The sequence below is a fragment of the Poecilia reticulata genome, linkage group LG15 (genome assembly GCF_000633615.1).
Source record: "Poecilia reticulata strain Guanapo linkage group LG15, Guppy_female_1.0+MT, whole genome shotgun sequence".
NCBI lineage: Eukaryota > Metazoa > Chordata > Actinopteri > Cyprinodontiformes > Poeciliidae > Poecilia > Poecilia reticulata.
This window is the reverse complement of record NC_024345.1, coordinates 22,753,046-22,771,058: the sequence shown is the minus strand read 5'-3', so window position 1 is coordinate 22,771,058 and position 18,013 is coordinate 22,753,046.

Genomic DNA, 18,013 nt, shown 5'->3' with positions numbered 1-18,013 from the left:
AAACGCCGAGCTGGGCGGTGTGGCTGGAAGCAGCTGATGTGGATTTAAAGTGACAGGAGGCTCAAAAAATACAATTAACAAGTTACAAAAATGTTAAAAAATGTAACGAAAATGTTTTGTATAGGCCATAGATCTATTTTCACATGGTCTCCTTTAATGGGAGCTACTTATTTCCTCTATTTCTGAAAACTGCACAGCATGTTTCAGTTATAATCTTGTGTGGAGCTTCTTATTCCTAATTTAGCTTGATTGTTGTTTGGTTTTACATCTTTTTAATCTTTTCGATTCAGTTGTTCAACATTTCCAGGTTGTGGGACAATAAGTTTATATTTCTATCGATGCTCCTCTGTCACAATCAGGAGGAGGTTTGGTTTCCGAGTCGTCTGGTTAGTTTTTATTTCTCTCTGTTCGTTTTCCTCGGCTGCTGTCTGTCTTTGTGCTGCTGGTTCCTCCCAGCTGCAGCTGCTGGTAACCAGGCCCCGGTTCCACATCCCTCCCAGTACAAACTGGGTTTCCACGGTTCATTTCCAGGTTCTTCTGCTCCGTGTCCGACTCCGTTTGTTGCATTTCTCCTCCACTTTGGCTACTGCTGTTTCCAACTTTTTAAGTTTGGCTTTTATAATTAAATTACAAAACTTTTTACATTTTTGCAAAATGATTTCATAAACCTTTCCCCACAGTAAAATTCAAACACTTTTCAAGGTACATTTTCAAATTTTTCCAGCACCAAATTGGTGATACAAACAATACAAACGAACAAAAGACAGTTTCAACTCACTTTTATATGATATAATTTATTACTGTTATTAATTACTTGTGATTCTACAGCAGGGACAAAATTAACAAAACTTTATGTCTATAAACATGACTGGTCTGAGAACAAAGCAATAATTTAACAAAAAAAAGCCCAATTTCTATAACAAATCATAAGACGATCAATAAGTTCTGATAAATTAGCAGTAATAAATATTCATTACACTGAAACAATCCAAATTTACTCAAATTAAATGCTTAAACACAATATACAAAAAGTTACAAAAAATGTTCTTGCAAAGTTTTCTGGCATTTAACAAATATAAATAATTTAGCAAATTTTAACTAAGTTAAAACAAGAAAAGTTTAGCCAAATTTAACTTCAGATAGTGATTTAAAAAAGTATGTATCGGGTGAAGCACTGAAACAGTCAGATTAATCATGATTAATCAATTATTGAAATAATCAACTAATTTAATAATCCATTAATCGCCAAGCAAACAGACTCAAAAAAGGCCATTTGCTGAGTAGACAATATTTTCAGAGCAGTAAATAATCAAAACAGTTGGTACACTGCAAAAACACTAAATCTTATCAAGTATTTTTGGTCTAGTTTGTAGTGAAAATATCTTAGAATACTTTAAATTAAAAAAACAGACTCACAAGTAACTTTTCATCAAGAAATAAGAGCCTGATTTAAGTAAATAATTCCTTAATTTTGATGAAAAAGTTCCAGTTCAACTGGCAGATTAGTTCAGTCAACACTGCACCGTTACCTAGCAACGCCTGCCAAGCCCAGCCTGTTACCTAGCAACCCAGTTCTGGTTCCACTGGAAGATTATTTAACTACTAACATGACATTTCATTAAATAATCCGCCAATGGGACTAATAATGTCATCAATACTGAGGAATTATTGAGTTAAAACGAGGTCTTACTTCTTGCTGAAAGTTAATTTTGTCTTATTTTAAGCGTTTTAAGATATTTGCAGTAGAAACTAGATCAAAAATCTTTATGAGCCCTAATTAGATATATGAAAACATCTGGTTTAAACTGTGAACATTTTCCAAATTTAGGCTTTTAATCAAACACTGGATTGAACTTTATTTTAAAACTGCAGTTTGAATATCAAGCACTTTCAAACCTTGAAATTTAAAGGGTTTCAAACACCCACACACACACATCCTGTTAGACGAAGCGCCGAGCAGAAACACACACACACACACACACACACACATCAGGAGCGTCTGTACAGCCCTGTCATGTTGATTACCATCCAGTAGAGATGAATCGACCTGCCGCCGCGTGATTGGTCCGACTACCACCAAACTAAACCGGTTACTGGCGACGAGTCAAAGAGAGTTGAGCGGAGGGGCAAAACCTTCACTTTGGTCCGACCGCGAGAACGCCTCATTACGACTGGATGACCCCGGCGACTTCAAACGTCAAACTGTCCCACAACAAACCCCCCCTCCCCAAAAAACGCTCCTTAAATCCTGTTGTTCTGTGAGGTTTTCCATCTAAGTTCATGAGAACGATGCTAATGAGAGCTGATGATCCTCAAACATTGAGGTATCTCCGTGTTTTTTGTTTTTTCCCGTCTGAATAAGTGCGACGGAGGCGCTTGCCAAAGCGCAGTCAGCAGCCCGTGAAGGCGTCTCCCCTCCATTCTCACACTAAAAGGGCATTTTGCCCTTAAATCCTGAATCGGCGAGCTTGTCCGAGACCCGCTCCGGGTCGGTCGGGTCCGTCTGAACTGCTGGTGCTGATTGAGAAGAATAGGGAGGCTTTTGACGCGTTCCGCCGCATGACTGCGCTTTTCAAATCCAGGCTAACGGAAAACAGCCATGAACTCTTCTCTGGCTTTTTTCTTGAGAGGAATCCAATGGAAAATAGGGCCAGAACACTGTAAAAATATAACAATCTAACCAAGTATTTTTGGTCCGGTGACTCAAATAAAAAGTCTCCATCAACTGATTATGCGGGACGGATCAAATTTGTGTTATTCTTAAAATTGTGGTTGGGAAGGGCCACACAAAGTCAGACCAAGGTGCACAAATGGCCCCTGGACCACACTTTGAACACCCGTTATTATAAGTGAAATAATCTGGAATTATTTACTCTAAATATCGCTGAAAAGTTTCTTCCGAGTTAGTTTTGTCTCATTTCAAGCATACTATATTTGCACTAAAAACTAGATAAAAATACTCGGTAAAATTTTGTGTTTTGCAGTGAATGACTGTTAAATCAAGGCAGACGGTTTTGTCTCCTCTTCGTCCTCCTGATGAGCCCTGATCTCACCCAGACTCTGCAGGAAGACGATGTTTCACCCAAACCGGGTCGCTCTTTTAAAGGCACTGAAGCTTAGAAGTCCCCCCTTCGTGTTTATCTCTTCCCCTCTGAGAGACGTCAAAGGTGAAGCAGCACTCAAAGGGAGGATAAGCCTGTTCTCATACCCCCTCCTGACGCCTGTCTGCGGTGTTTGCACAAGAGATTAACGACGACAAACCGTCATGGCCGACTGGCTGAGGCCTGTAGAGCTGGAAGTCACGCAAAGCGCCGCCTTTTGTCGCACGTAAACCTTAGGATGCAATTAGTCTGGACAGGAAATGATTAGGACGTCTTTAAAATGGCTTAATTTATTATCTTACCCCAGAATAAAATGTGTTATACATGTGTTTTCCAGTTTGCTTTGAACAGATTACAGTAAATACAATGAATAAAAACATCCTTTTTTTTTTCTCACTGAAGTTAAAACAGACCAAACTTTAATTTAGGTTAGATAAAAATACCCAAAGTATTTCTCATTGTTTAAAGAGACAGAAAACATTCTGAGAACGTCTGATTTTAAGACTTTAATAAATAAATAAATGTTCTTAATATGTTGTTTCTTTATTGTGGCTTTTAGCAAATAGAAATACATTTGGTAACCTAAACTGACCTAAAACTTCAGAAAGTGAGGAAAAAATATTTGTCTTTTTATTATATGTATGGCTGAAATGATTAGTCAGATTAATCGATTATTAGAATAATCAACTGATTTAGTAATCAATTAATCGTTAACTTTTATACACAGACTAAAAACATGTAATTTGCTGAGCAAACAACATCCCAGCTAAAGCTGCACAAAAAAATAAACACATTTTTGCATTTATGTCTTTATTAGATGCAAGGTTGAAATGATTAATCGATTATTAAAATAACTAATTTAGTAATTGATTAATCATTAACTGGAGCATATAGACTAAAAAAAACCTATTTGCTGAAATAACATCCTAGGAGCGGCAATCAAGTTAAAACTACGCAAAAAAACACATTTTTGCGTTTATGTGTTTTTATTCAGTGTATTCAGTAAATGCCTGGTTTCCAGGCCCAAAGCGAAACGTTATGGCTTCTCTCTTTCCTCATTTGATTCAAACAGTAGTTCATGTTCGAGTTTGTTCATGTTCATGTGTGAGAAACAAGCTAAAAGAAAATAAAAAAGGTTTTGTTCAAACGTGGGATGCTGTCATTTTATTTCTGACTTTATCAATATAATTTTCAGGTTGTGGTCACAGTATTTTTCTAATTATAGGAAAATGTGACACGCTGGCTGCAGGACAGTAAATCGGAGATGCAAACGTTTGGCTGGTTGTAGGTTTTGTTCTCAGTCAATGAAACCCATTGGAGGCATAAAAATAGAAACTGTTTGTTGTGGTGAAGTAAATCAGGTAAAAAGGGCATCGTGTTCCAGCGGGTCTCGAAAAAGGAAGTCCCAGGGGCTGTGATCTAAGTCCGCGGCTCATTGTTTCATGAGACAGAGGCATTTCCTTTGGGCGTGTGGCTGCTGCTGATACAGCAGTCACAGTTTGTCACATGGGAAATATGAAGCCAGATGACATCATGTTGTAAAGTACCTTACTTCACTCCAACGGCTTGTAAAAGCATCTCCTGTCTTTACCTCTAAATGTTTCCCCACCACAAACGTTGATGTTTTACAGTGTACATTAATTCTTGTTTTCCCAAAAGGTCTCAGCAGGCCCACAGCAGCTAAAAACAGGATAAAAGTACCTAAAAAGCGTACAAACAAATGTTAAAATACACTTTATGTAGCTTAAAATAAACAGTGATTAATCTATCACATTATAACTGACAGCCATCTTAGCAGGCGGTTGCTATGGAGTTGCTATGACAACAACAAACAAGCGTCTGCCAGTCACCAGAGCCTTGTTTTTCACATGAAGAGTTCGTAAGTCCTTTACAAATCCGTTCATCATTGATTTTACGTGTCCATGGATTTCAAGCCTTGAAGATCCTCCATTTTGTACGAACTGTGTGTTAGCTAGGTTAGCTAGCTAGTTAACTACATTGTAGTGGGAGGCAGCTTGTTCACATCATCTGACATATTTTCCTCCTCCGTCTCACATGGGTTGATCCCAATCACCGCCATTTTGTTCATGTATCTTTCTCTGTGGTCAAGTTTCCGTATATTTTACTTTTGTTGAAGCCGTGGGTCCGTGATGCTTTGCGAATGCGTTTGCCTACCAAGATGGCGCATTTCACTTCAGGTTCAGACTTGTTGAAACTGTGCAAACAAAATGGCTTCCATCCATCCACAGTCCAGCAGTGGTGGGCACACTTTCACTAATGCGTTAATAGTGGAGCTAATCTTTTGAAAACGTTTAGCGCACTTAGCTTCCCATTTTCTAAACTTTCAGTTGGATAACGGTAAACATTTGTGTTGAAATTTTGTTAATAATTCTTCAAATGGTTAGATGTTTATGTTCATGCTCTTATTTTGAAGTGAATGAAGACTGTTTAAGCCTCTCCTCATGTTTTCCACCCGTACTGCAGGTTAGCGTTGGCAGAACTAACGTTAGCTCAACTAAGTTTTTAGTTAGCGTTGCATGCCACTGTACAGAACAACTTTAATTTCTATTTTGTGTAATTTCACAGAAAAAAATCTAAATCTTCTCTCCAATATTAAAAAATTTGCTCATCATGCTCATAAATATTCATGAGATGTAAAGGTTATTTTTAAATTGTTTATAAGCATTTAATGATTTGATACCAGAAAATGATGTTGGAATTTTGTTAGTATAAATTTTCTTCAGTGTAATTGAGAGCTTTGTTCATAGAGAAACGTCCTGTGTAAAGTACTTTGTTTTCTTAAATCTCTTTAATGTTATTAGGACATAAGTAATTTACAACATGTGAGAAACAGAAAAGCAAAAGAAAAAAGTGAAACCATAAAGACTGAAACCACATTAAAAACACCAACCTGTCCTGGAGGGAAAACAAACTTCTTCCTCTCCACCCACGTCTCCATCCGAAAGAAAAGCATAAAACCCCCCGACAGAAATAAAATCCGGTCCCAGAGGATTTGATTTTACAGCGAGGAGGAAAAACCCGTCAACCTTATTACTGGCACTAAAAACAAACATGCTCTGTTTTTATTCTCCCTTCTGAGCCAAAGTCAACATAAGTTGCCACATTACATGACTGATTAAAAGGTTTTCCAGACATGTACTATGGTATGTTCAATAGTTATCCAAGTTGGTCATCAAAGAGTCTGGATTACAGATCTGCTTTTCTGATTCATTTCCTTAAATAAAAGAAAACAAATCTTCCATACATCCAGCTATTGTCTGCTTATACTTGCAACCTCCACGCACAAAAACACTCAGAGCTAAAGACACTTTAGAGTGAACAATTAACCAAACAATTAAACTCTGTACAGAAAGACGACATGCTGGGATTTGAACCAAAGACCTTTTTGTTAAACGGCAACCAACTGCATGACTGTGCAGGAATAAAATCCAATTTCTCATCAAATTAGTGTTCTTATTTTATTTGGGACTTTTTTGTTTATCTTTTTTCACTCTTTTCTTTTTCCCATTCTAATATCTTAAAGCCAATCTCAAATTACTGAGGCGTGTTTTTAATTTAGCTTAATCTTAAATGCAGATTTGTAATTTCAGATTGAATAAAAATACAACATCTTTACTTTTGAGAGCTTTAACTCTCTAAAGTAAAATCTATTTTGAAATTTTGCCATTTCCATCAATCTTTTCTAATGTGATTCTTCAAAATGCAGATAAAAAACCTTGATGGAAACAAAAAGCACAGGTCCAAGGGGAGAACCCTGAGGAACACCTAAATCTATCACAGGTTGCTTCTGACAACTATTTTAATCAAAACAAAGTATTTGGCTGTCAAATTTACTAGACATAATTATATTTGATGCAACTCTGAATTGTTTTACCATGAAGTTTGTGATTCATCATAACTGTCTGTAAAGTAATTATCTTTTAATAGTGAATAAATAGTGAATTATACTCCTTGTTTTTAATAAAGAAAATGAAATTATCTTTCTTTCTAAAGCTCGTGTCCCATCTGTCGGAGAGTATGTCCTTTGTAGACACATTTTTGGAGCAATTTTCGTGGCTCCAGTTCAAGCTGAGGCGGCGACAACAAACCTCTCAACCATAACATTCTGATAATGTTGGCACAACAGAACCCCCATAACCTGCTGCAGAGCGAGGGGCAGGGATTCTGCTGCTCCAAACTGTAAGGAACGGTAACCAAAAGGTTTAGTTAACTGAAGAAATGAAGATAGTTCTGGATGATTTCTATCACAGATCTCCTTTTCAGCATCCAGCAGCGACGTTCGGTTAATTCCTCACTGATCCGCAGTGCTGAAAGCAGAACATGAGTGGTTTGGCAGCTTGCCTCGTTGCGTTGTCAGCGAGGTTTTGGCAGGTCTAGTCGTCAACGTTTATGTTTTTACGACGAGATACACGTGTGAACCTCGCGTATGTTTCAGAAATAAAAAGTGAAAGCCCCTAAAGGAGCCTGCGGCGCCGAGTGGACTGAGGTCAGACGTATGCGGACGCCGCGGGCTCAACGGCCGACATGCTCCAATAACTCAGACTGGACTCCAATTAGATTCAACGCTCTCATCATTCAATGCTCTCAGCCTTTCACACAATGTTCATTTCTCTGAGTGGTTCATTAATGATGTGATAAACAGTCAGACTTCAAAATATGTTAGGCACACACACCAACAAGACGAGGAAAAACTCATCACCACAGTGTCTTCACAGGTCTGCTAGAGTCCCTCCGCTGGTTCCCTGTAGCTCAGACAACAGACTTTAAACGGGACATTTTTATACTTCCATCTGGGTTTCAACTGCTTCTAAAAACAGATGTAAAAAACAAACACACAGACATTTTCTGGCAATAAGTTAATGTTTATGGTGTCTGAAAAATGAGCCGTTTCAAAAACCTTCCAAATGCAACGTCACAAATCAGCAAACACTGTCCGTTACCTAGCAACAGCAGCCCGTAACCTAGCATCCCAGCAGAGTTCCAGAACATTTGGTCAGCTGGCTTTACCACTGCATTTACTGTATAGTGGCTGCTAGAAAATACAAGTGTTTTGTTGTTGACTTAACATCCAGAAACCACTTACTGAATTCTTGTTGGTTGTGCAGGAGGCTCCACTTCTGCTTTTCAAAGATGTACGTTTGTATAATTGTGCATCTGTTTTAAGCTATTTTCACACGTGAGTGTAAACACTGAGTTGGGGAGCCGTGGCCAGCAGCAGATTATTTGGATTTAAAGTGACAAGACGCCCTGAAACAGCTCATAGGCCGAACTGACCAGGCTAACATCTCATTATCTAGGAAGGATTTTGTGCAACAAATGTAATGAACATGTTATGTATAGACCGTAGACCGATCCTAACCTTTTGTAGGAAACTTTTTTAAAGTACTTGCATCAATTATAAATCTGAGTGGTTTAGCACTAAAACACATTAAAGCTCTGCTTACTGTATCAACCTTGCAGAACCGCTCAGGTCTTCTGCTTCTGGTTCTTGTTCTGCATTCCCAGAACCAGAACAGAACATGGAGAAACAGCACTCAGCTTCTATCCGCCACAAATCTAGAACAAACTTCCAGAAAACTGCAAGACAGCCGAAATACTGAGTTCCTTTAAATCTAGACTAAAAACCCACCTGTTCAGTTGGCTTTGTGGAACACTGATCAACATGTCTGATGGGTATTTGCTTGATGATTTTGAAATAAATAAAATTGTTATTGGTCGTTTTATAATGTTACTGTTTGACGTTTTTATGGTATAAACATCAACACAAATAAACTTAGAAATATGTTAGAGGCACAGAAAAGCCTCTTGCCATCACAGTAAAACCATCTGACCAAACGTGCTGGAGCTCTGCTTTGGTTGCTAAGTGACTGACGGAACTCTGCTGGGGTTGCTAGGCAACGGGCAGGGTTTCACTGAGGGAGATTTTTCAAACAGGCCATTTTCCAAACACCAAAAAACATGAATTTATCTTGAAAAAAACAGCTGGGTGTTTTTTTGTTGTTTTCTTTTTAACGCGTGGTCTTTTTATAGAAGCAGTAAAGACACAAATAGAAATGCAATATGTCGCCTTTAAACTGTGTGTTTTTGTGCCTGGTGCATTTAAAAGTGAAAATGTGTTTGTTTTTCATTTTCATAACTGGTTATTTAGTAAAATAACCAGTTGGAAAAGTAGACAGAAAGAGTAGCGTTACTTCAGACAATACTATTACACTAAAGCAGTGGTTCTTAACCTGGGTTCAATCGAACCCCTGGGGTTCAGTGAGTCGGTCTCAGGGGTTCGGCGGAGCCTCTGCCGCGGAGGTAAAGACACACTTGTGTAAAGTCATGATTTGAACTTGTGTCTTTAATTACTTCAGAAAAACTCACCGTTTTTACCAAATTCTAGTCTAAATCTGCTCCTTAGTCGCATCTTTTCGGGGTTGCTACTGCCTCTAGTGGCGTGGGGGTGGTTACACAGCTAATATAATTACATTACTAAATCAGAATACCGCAGGGTTCAGAAGGGTTTGGTGAATGCGCATATGAAACTGGGGGGTTCGGTACCTCAAAAAAGGTTAAGAACCACTGCACTAAAGTAAATGTACCTAGTTACTGTCCAGCTTTGTACCTTCAGTTTTCCAGTTTGGATTCAGTTGTTCTTTGCATGAAGGTGTTTTATGAATGGGAAGTGAGAACAGCCTCGTTCATTCATGAGGTCGTCTCTTCTTTCTTGTACGCCGAGTGTTTTATTGTCACTCTTGGTAGTTTACATTCCTGTCTGAAGCCAGGAAATTTGAGTTTGTGTTGGGCGAACAGAAGAAGAAACCAAACAGGATCGACGAGCCTGCAGCGGCTGAGGCACGCAACGCTCCAGAGATCATCCTGCAGCTCAAAAAAAAACAATTTTACACATTGCATATAGTGAATTTAAATGAATTCAGGCTGAATTTCAGGCGTGAAGCTACTTTGCTCCCAGAAAGGCTTGTGTGAGACGGAGGGAAGCGCAGGGTGGTAAGATGAGCTGTGGAGGATTTATTGTTATACAGTGCAACCATCACGTGTCGAGGTTCTGCCCCGACAGCTCTGTGTTGCTCCGACTTCTCACGAAAAGATCGAGAGAGGGAGGGGAGGATTTGGAGAAAGGATGTCTCTAAATGAAGAAACCTTCAGGAGCCGCTACAAAAATCTGTCACATCAGATAAGAGGAGAGGATGAGCAGATAAACATTTTGTTATCTAGATAAACTCATCATTAGATATGTTTCAGTGACTTACTTTCAGGCGTGGGAAGAGTACACTCAAAAACCGTACCACAGTAAGAGTACTTCAACACATTTTTACTCAAAAGCAAAAAGTACTTAGTAAAATGGATACACAGTAACTGAGTAACTGACTTGAGTAACTATGAACTAAGAGAGAATTTATTTTAAAAATTAAGGGTCAGAACAAATATTATGCGTTTTCCTGCCATTTTATAGCATAATCAAGTAACTATTTTACCTTCAGTTACTATGAAAATGTCGTTATGAGTTAAAAGAAACATTACTTCCTCAATAAACGCCTTAAAATTGGGCCTCTGTCTCTTTAAGAAGCTCCTGCTCTGCCTTCAGGAAGTCATCACAACATGGCTCCTTTATTTAGGCTGTAGCAAGGTTTTTACCAGCGTTGCTCTGAGAAGTAGCTCAGCAGATACTCAGCTCCACCTGCTGTTTGCTAGTTGCTGCTGACTAGTTTAATCAAAGCAAAACTCCTGTTATGCTTTGATGAAGGGAAAACATTATAACATGATGTAAAGCTGAAAAATGTCGATTTTACATGATACTGCCCCTTTAAAAACAACTGTAATCAATTAATTACTCAGATAAATGTAACTAGTCACTACCTGGCTCTGTTTATTTTATTCTGTCTTGCAGCATAGTGTCATATAAACACATTTTAAATGTTATCGGCTCCTAATTGTTTAATGTGCACTTATAACTACATCAAATATCAGCTGAGTAAATTATTATTACGACTAAAGTGGTGAACATCATGATGTTTTTCCTTCCGTTTTATAATTATGTGCTCATTTATGATGTTTTATCACAAAATCATAGCATAATTCACTCAGATAAAAAAAAAATCAACATATGGAAAAGAACAAGGTGCAGAAATACTTTTTTGAAGCTCAGAGTCTAGACATATAATTAAAACCACATGTAAAGCTACAGTGAGGTCTGTAATTTTAATGTGAGTAATATATTTGTCTGTGCCGAGCCTGAAAACAAAAAGCTAAACCAAAGCACAACGTAATTAAGATTTTACCGTCTTTGATGTGATGTCCTCCACAGACAGACTTTTCACAATTTTATATTTATAGCTTTCAACCATTGTTTAGTTCCAGCATAATCTGGAATCGATCATATAATGGCACAATTTTACATTTTGAAAATAAATTCTTTCAATAGAAACAACAATTTGGAAAACCTTAATAAAAAGTTTTAGTGCTGGGATGAGGGATTTTTGCTGAATCAAAATTGATTTATTTCATAAAACTGCAATGGAAACACTATTTTCACCTCACAAAAGTCACATAATGAACAACAGGACGTTACTACTGGGAGAAACGACAAAGAAGATGAGGACAGGAAGTAGAGGATAATCGTGTGGAATGTTTTTAAAAGACTTAATCATGTGAACAAACTTATTCACATGTGACTTCAATCGTGTTTCTTATTTAATGGAAAACGAAATATAAAGTTCCCACAAGTCTGAACTGCAAGTGATCCGCGCCATCTTAGTAGGCAAGTGCAGAGCAATGCACAGCAGATTCATGGCTTCGAGACCAATGAAAGTAAAATACCTGGAAACTCTTGACGAATCTACGAGAGAAAGATGCATGAACAAAATGGCGGCTGTCAGCATCGACCCGTATGAGACAGAGAAGGAAAATATGTGAGACGACGTGGACAAGCTGCCTCTGATCTCCTACTATGATACGGCTAACTAGCTAGTGAAGAGGAAGCGTGCATACAGCATGGACGCATACAATCCATGTTTAAACAGATGTATAAACAATGTACAAACTCTGTGAATAACAAGGTTCTGGTGACTGGCAGAGTAAGTACACGTAGACACACTAAGACATCTCTGTGTTAGCTAGCAGATAAAGGCTACATTAGCTAAGCTAAGCTTCAGCATTAAGTACTGCAGTAAATATCACTGATATTTACCTTACTATTACACAGAGGGGGGTAGAGCACTCAAAAATTGCAATCGAGTAAGAATTGTAATGTTATTCCAGGTTAGATGGAAACGAGGCGAGAGCTACTTCTAAGCTTTGGACTGTTTGTTGTCATAGCAGAAGTTTTGCTCACATCTGTAATGGAAATGCAGCTGCTATCGGCTGCAAGAACCCAGAACATTTCTTCAGAAATCCTCTGGTTTCTCTTGTCCTTTTCAGATCCAAATGTGACTTTAATTAGGCCGATTTGAACGACCATCGCTGTCCGTTGTGCTGTCCGATTCCCTCTGAAGCTAGCCTGTGCTAAATCTGACACTTTCCACAGAAGTCAGTGACTCACTTCTGTTTGCGAATGTTTGCATTTGAACGTATTGTTTCCATTTTGCTTAAAGCTGCGGCTTCCCAGTAACCATAAACGTGTTTTTTTTACAGTCTGATCCTCCCTGTGAAATTTGGCAGCTCAAGTGGAACCTGCTGCGAGAATAAAATTAGCTGCATCTCTTGGCATCCCACCCACTTCACGCACCACTTCACAATGATCGTCTACCTGTTTGGTGCTACGTGATTCGACTATAGGTTTATTTTTAACACTGGTGCATGGCTGCCATTGTGTCTGCGCTCTTGGCTCCGTGCCTCTGGTGTTTCGGTTAGACTAGGGGGGAAAAACCAGGTTACAGGTACGTTTCTCAACAATGTGGTGCCATTTGGTCTGATGGGTTTTTGTTTTTTTAAATCAAAGCATTTACCAGTTTCCTGGGTTTTGATTTATTTGTAGATCTGGAAAAACAAAACCGTTTATCAATCTCACGTTCCAAGCTATAAAAAACTTTCTGTGTGCATTTGAAACTAAACAGTTTTGACCTAAAATATCTCATAATGACTGAATTCCCAATAGAAACAGTAGATATATGTTGAAAAGACACATTATTTAAAAACTGTTCTCACTTTTAATGTATTTAGTACAGTTAAATCAACATTTTATAGGTAGAAAAGTATAAAAAAATAATAGCTTATTATTAAATTCATGCAATTATTATCAGATGTGAATTAACCTATCAGAGGCTTATAAAGCCATCATCATCTGGGCTTTTCCACAATTTTCCCAAATAATCCTGTGTAAATAATATCCTAAGAAAATCTCTCTCTCTGTTCAGGCATAATTTTGATCATCTTACCAAACTTAAAATAGAGTTTCAGTCTGATTTAGGGAAGTAATTAAGGATTGTTTTATTACTCAATTAATTTAATGATTATTCTGATGATTAAATGATTAATTGGATTATTCTACAGATTATTTATTCACATAAGCCTTTACATACAATATTAGAAAGATGAAGATAAACAATTCAATTCCCCTTTAAATGCGATTATAAACATTTTATAACATAGTATTTCTTTAGTTAATTAGAACCGGATGAAGCTAAAACATGTTTACAGAAACAGGTTTGTCATCTTAATTAGTTCGTTTAGTTTTAATACTTCTTATACTTTTTATGATAATTGTATTGTAGTTTCCTAATTCTGTACTTGGAAAAGTGTCTGCATTTATATTTATTGATAAAATTTGTGCAGGTAAGTCATTTTAACCTCATTTATATATCCTTTGTTTTTAGCCAATTCAGAAATCCCCTGACAAATAAATAAAAAATAACTAAATACACAGTTAATATTTTTTATACAGTTTTGTTGCTTTGATTTTTGGACATTTTTTGAGTCCGTGTCCCCCAGTTAACAATTAATCGACTGCTAAGTTAGTTGACGATTATTTTAATATTCGATTAATCACGATTATTCGTTTAAGTCTTATTCTGATTCAGAAGGAATCAGGATAAAGATCGCGTGTCGTTTTGTACAGTGTATGTAGCTTCGGCTGAGGGCCACACCGAGGCGGTGAATGACTGAAATGATTTATCATGACCTGGCGCTAGCAGAGGTTCCCACCTTTATGGGAGCTACCGGTACCAGCTAATGTGAACATGAAGTTCTTCTGAAGAACCATCTGACTCACTGTGCTCATCACAGCACAACCCCTGCGGCTGATGTTACGCATGAACACAACGTTACTCACCGTCATGGAAAACGGTACCAAGATCTGAAACTGTTTTTATATCTTTTTTATATCTTTTTTTGGCACATAACTCATCCGCCCACACATTACACATCTTTCCCAACAACACAGCTAATGCTGACACAGAGTGAAAATGAAAGGCTGCAAGTCAGATATTTACGTCCACACGTCAACATGGAGCAGCAAATGGAAGTCATCTCATACATTCATGTCAAAACCTGAAAATAAAACTAGTTATTGATTATCAAAAATCCGTATTTACCGAAAGTTTTCGACAGATAGGTTGTAAAAACTTCAGTTCTGGAGCATAAATCTAAACAAGCAGAGAGATGACCGCAAATGACAAACTGCTACATTTAGACCAGCGCACGGCGGCCATTTTAGTTTTGACCAACAAGAGAAGTAAGCGGGGAAACATCTGTGTGGCTTTGTGATCGGTTATTGATATGCACAATTTAATGCTCACCAATAGCTTCATCAGCTATTGAACAGTTCTTCATCAACTGAAGCTAAGAACTGTTTTTATGACATGATACAGTGACGGTGCTAGTTGCTCACAACAGTGTTGCTCACCATGGAGATATAATCGATTCACAGGCCTTTTCAAATTGATATTTAATTGGAAAAATGAATTGCAAAGCATTGATGAATCAATATTTTTACCTAAACCAATTGCCGAGCGGGAACTTGCCAAGCTAGGCCCAGATAGCTTAGGGCTAGCGAGTGCTAACTACCGCAAAGTCCATAACCAGAAACAAAAGACCTACCTTTAATCCAACGCTGCTTTCTTAATGAGTTCTCTGCATTATTTCAACCATCGTTTACATTTTTCCACACTGAGCTTCTGCACTGAACAATATTGAAGAAGCTCCAACCTGCTCTTCACATGTCGTCATTCTGTTTGTGCTCGTTTGTTCGAACATCCGGGCACCAGTGATGTCATTTGCGATGAGCGCCAAAACCGCAGTAAGAATGGAAAGCCACAAGTGCCATAATTTAGTTATTTTAAAACTCACAAATTTCATATTTATTAGTGGTGGGGGCTCGATTAAAATTTTTAATCAACGTAGCCCTTTCAGACTTTTATTTACAGGGCAAAAAAATGTTTTACTCAACAAATTTTTATATCGTTTCAGAATTGAAAATGGGGGTGTGGGGGAACGGATTTTTTTTAAAGCTTTTTAAGAAAGTCTGACTTTATATTCATAAAAACATAAAATAACCAAATGAATTGTAAAATCACAAATAAGCTATAAAATGATTACAGTTTTTTCCATATATTTTTTTATATCTTAACTCCGTATGTCCATTTGGTTGGACATTCATTAAAAAAAAATAAATAAATAAATAAATCCTAAATTTAATAGTAAATGGTAAATTCTAATTCTAACACAGTAAATATTTAAAATTACACAGAATAATTTTATTAGACTACCATGTACTCAAATTTGTATTTTTAACTGAAAACAGGCACTTGCTCTTCAACTTCTGTAGTTTCAGGGCAATGCTTGTGCTGACGTTCACACATACACAGTAAAGATTTAAACCTCAGTGTTATTGGTTAATAAGAAACTGGCAACAAGAATAATTAAAATGTATTGTTTTAAACCTAGAAATATACCATGTTCATTTCAGTGGACGTTGGGTCTGAAGCCATTAATTGAAGGATTTGTAATTAATTAAATCTAAAATTAGATTAAGGAACTTTGTTTTACATTACTGTTATTTGCGGACGTTGCTTGTGCTTTAGATTAACGGACATACTAGAAACACGCACATACACCTTCGACATGTTAAAAAAATTACAATTACTTGCGTTAAAATCAGTGTAATTAATTAAAATTAACAAGTTGAAGTTCTGGCCCTAATATTTAAGCATATGAATTTTTATGCATCAAAATAAGCTCATTAAATTTTTTTATATTGAAATTTTTAGTAATTATTTCTAACATGGGCTGCACAGTGGCGCAGTTGGTAGAGCTGTTGCCTTGCAGCAAGAAGGTTCTGGGTTCGATTCCCAGCCCTGGTCTTTCTGCATGGAGTCTCCATGTTCTCCCTGTGCATGGTGGGTTTTCTCCGGGTTCTCCAGTTTCCTCCCACAGTCCAAAAACATGACTGTCAGGTTAATTGGCCTCTCTAAATTGTCCCTAGGTGTGAGTGTGTGTGTGTGTGGTTGTGTGTCCTGTGTGTCTCTGTGTTGCCCTGCGACAGACTGGCGACCTGTCCAGGTGACCCCGCCTCTCGCCAGGTACGCTAGCTGGAGATGGGCACCAGCAACCATCCCGACCCCACTAAGGGACAAGGGTGCAAGAAGATGGATGGATGGATATTTCTAACATAATTAGCTTTTCCATTAACTTCCTATGCAGTTCCATGAAACTGTAAATGACACAAAGACATTTAATTATCTTTGCAAATAGATACGTCTCAAAAGATCCAAACCCTGTGACGATGATTTTATGATTTAATCTATTATTTTTTACTTCCACATGAACTTTACAGTCCAAGAGAAAATGGGCATTTCAGGACTTCCATACTTCACATCCACAGTTTATGACTAGTTAAAATGATCAAATAAACTTAAAAATACTGTTGTAGATAATTTCACAGGACCGTGATGATCTCAGTTGAAAACCACGAGAATAAACAAGCAGGAATGACGCATAAAATCCATATGAACTCATGTCTTTGTTTAAATCAACATCTGGAAAGCCTCCATTTAACCTCTGCCAGGGATACGACAGTCATAGGAAAAAGACAGTAACTGACATGAACGCATGCTTCGTGTTTCAGAAGTACACAGACACTTGATTTTTACTTGGTCTGCAGCAGGAGAAACTTTAATCCAGCTCCTTGTGTGATTATCCAGAGGAATGCGAGGTTGCACAGCGGGAATATTGGGAATGCAGCTGCAGGAACATATTTTCAACCCTAACGTGTCTCTGCAAAGCAATCAGGCAGATTAAGTACCAGGAGGATGAGAGGAGACATTGTAGGTAGTGTTTGCTGACAATAAATGATGTAATCCATGACATGTTAATAAGAGGGAGCAGCTCTGAAGGCCTGATATTCATTCGGCTGCTGGCTGTGAATTATTGTTGTTTGCAGAGGGTCAACATGTCCAAAGCTGAAAAACACTCCAACAAATCCTTCGGCAGTGATTTGCTTCTGCGCTTAATCTTGGATTCATTTATGTAAAAACATAATATTTAAATTTAAATTTGGAAACGGATCGTTTACAGTCCAGATTATCGAAGATGCATAAAAAACTTAGAAATTTACTCATTGGAGATGGATAATCCAACTTTTTACTTGATGCATAAATGTAATCTGAAGCAGTTTTTCCTGGCCCTCTTCTAAAGAGGAAAGACAAGGAAACATGTAGTACATTTTGGGAGTAATTTATGTTTGCAACAGTTGAGCCCACATTTATGCAGTTTGCTATTTTTCATATTTCATTTTTTCAAATTCTTTGTTTTCTTTTTCAAATGTTTTTTTCATTTTATTTTTTTTTTTTAAATAATTTTTCAGATTTTATTTTTTTACATTTTTAATATATTTTTTCAGATTTTATTTCTTCAGTTTCCTTTTCATATATTTTTTCCAAACATTTTTTTTTTCA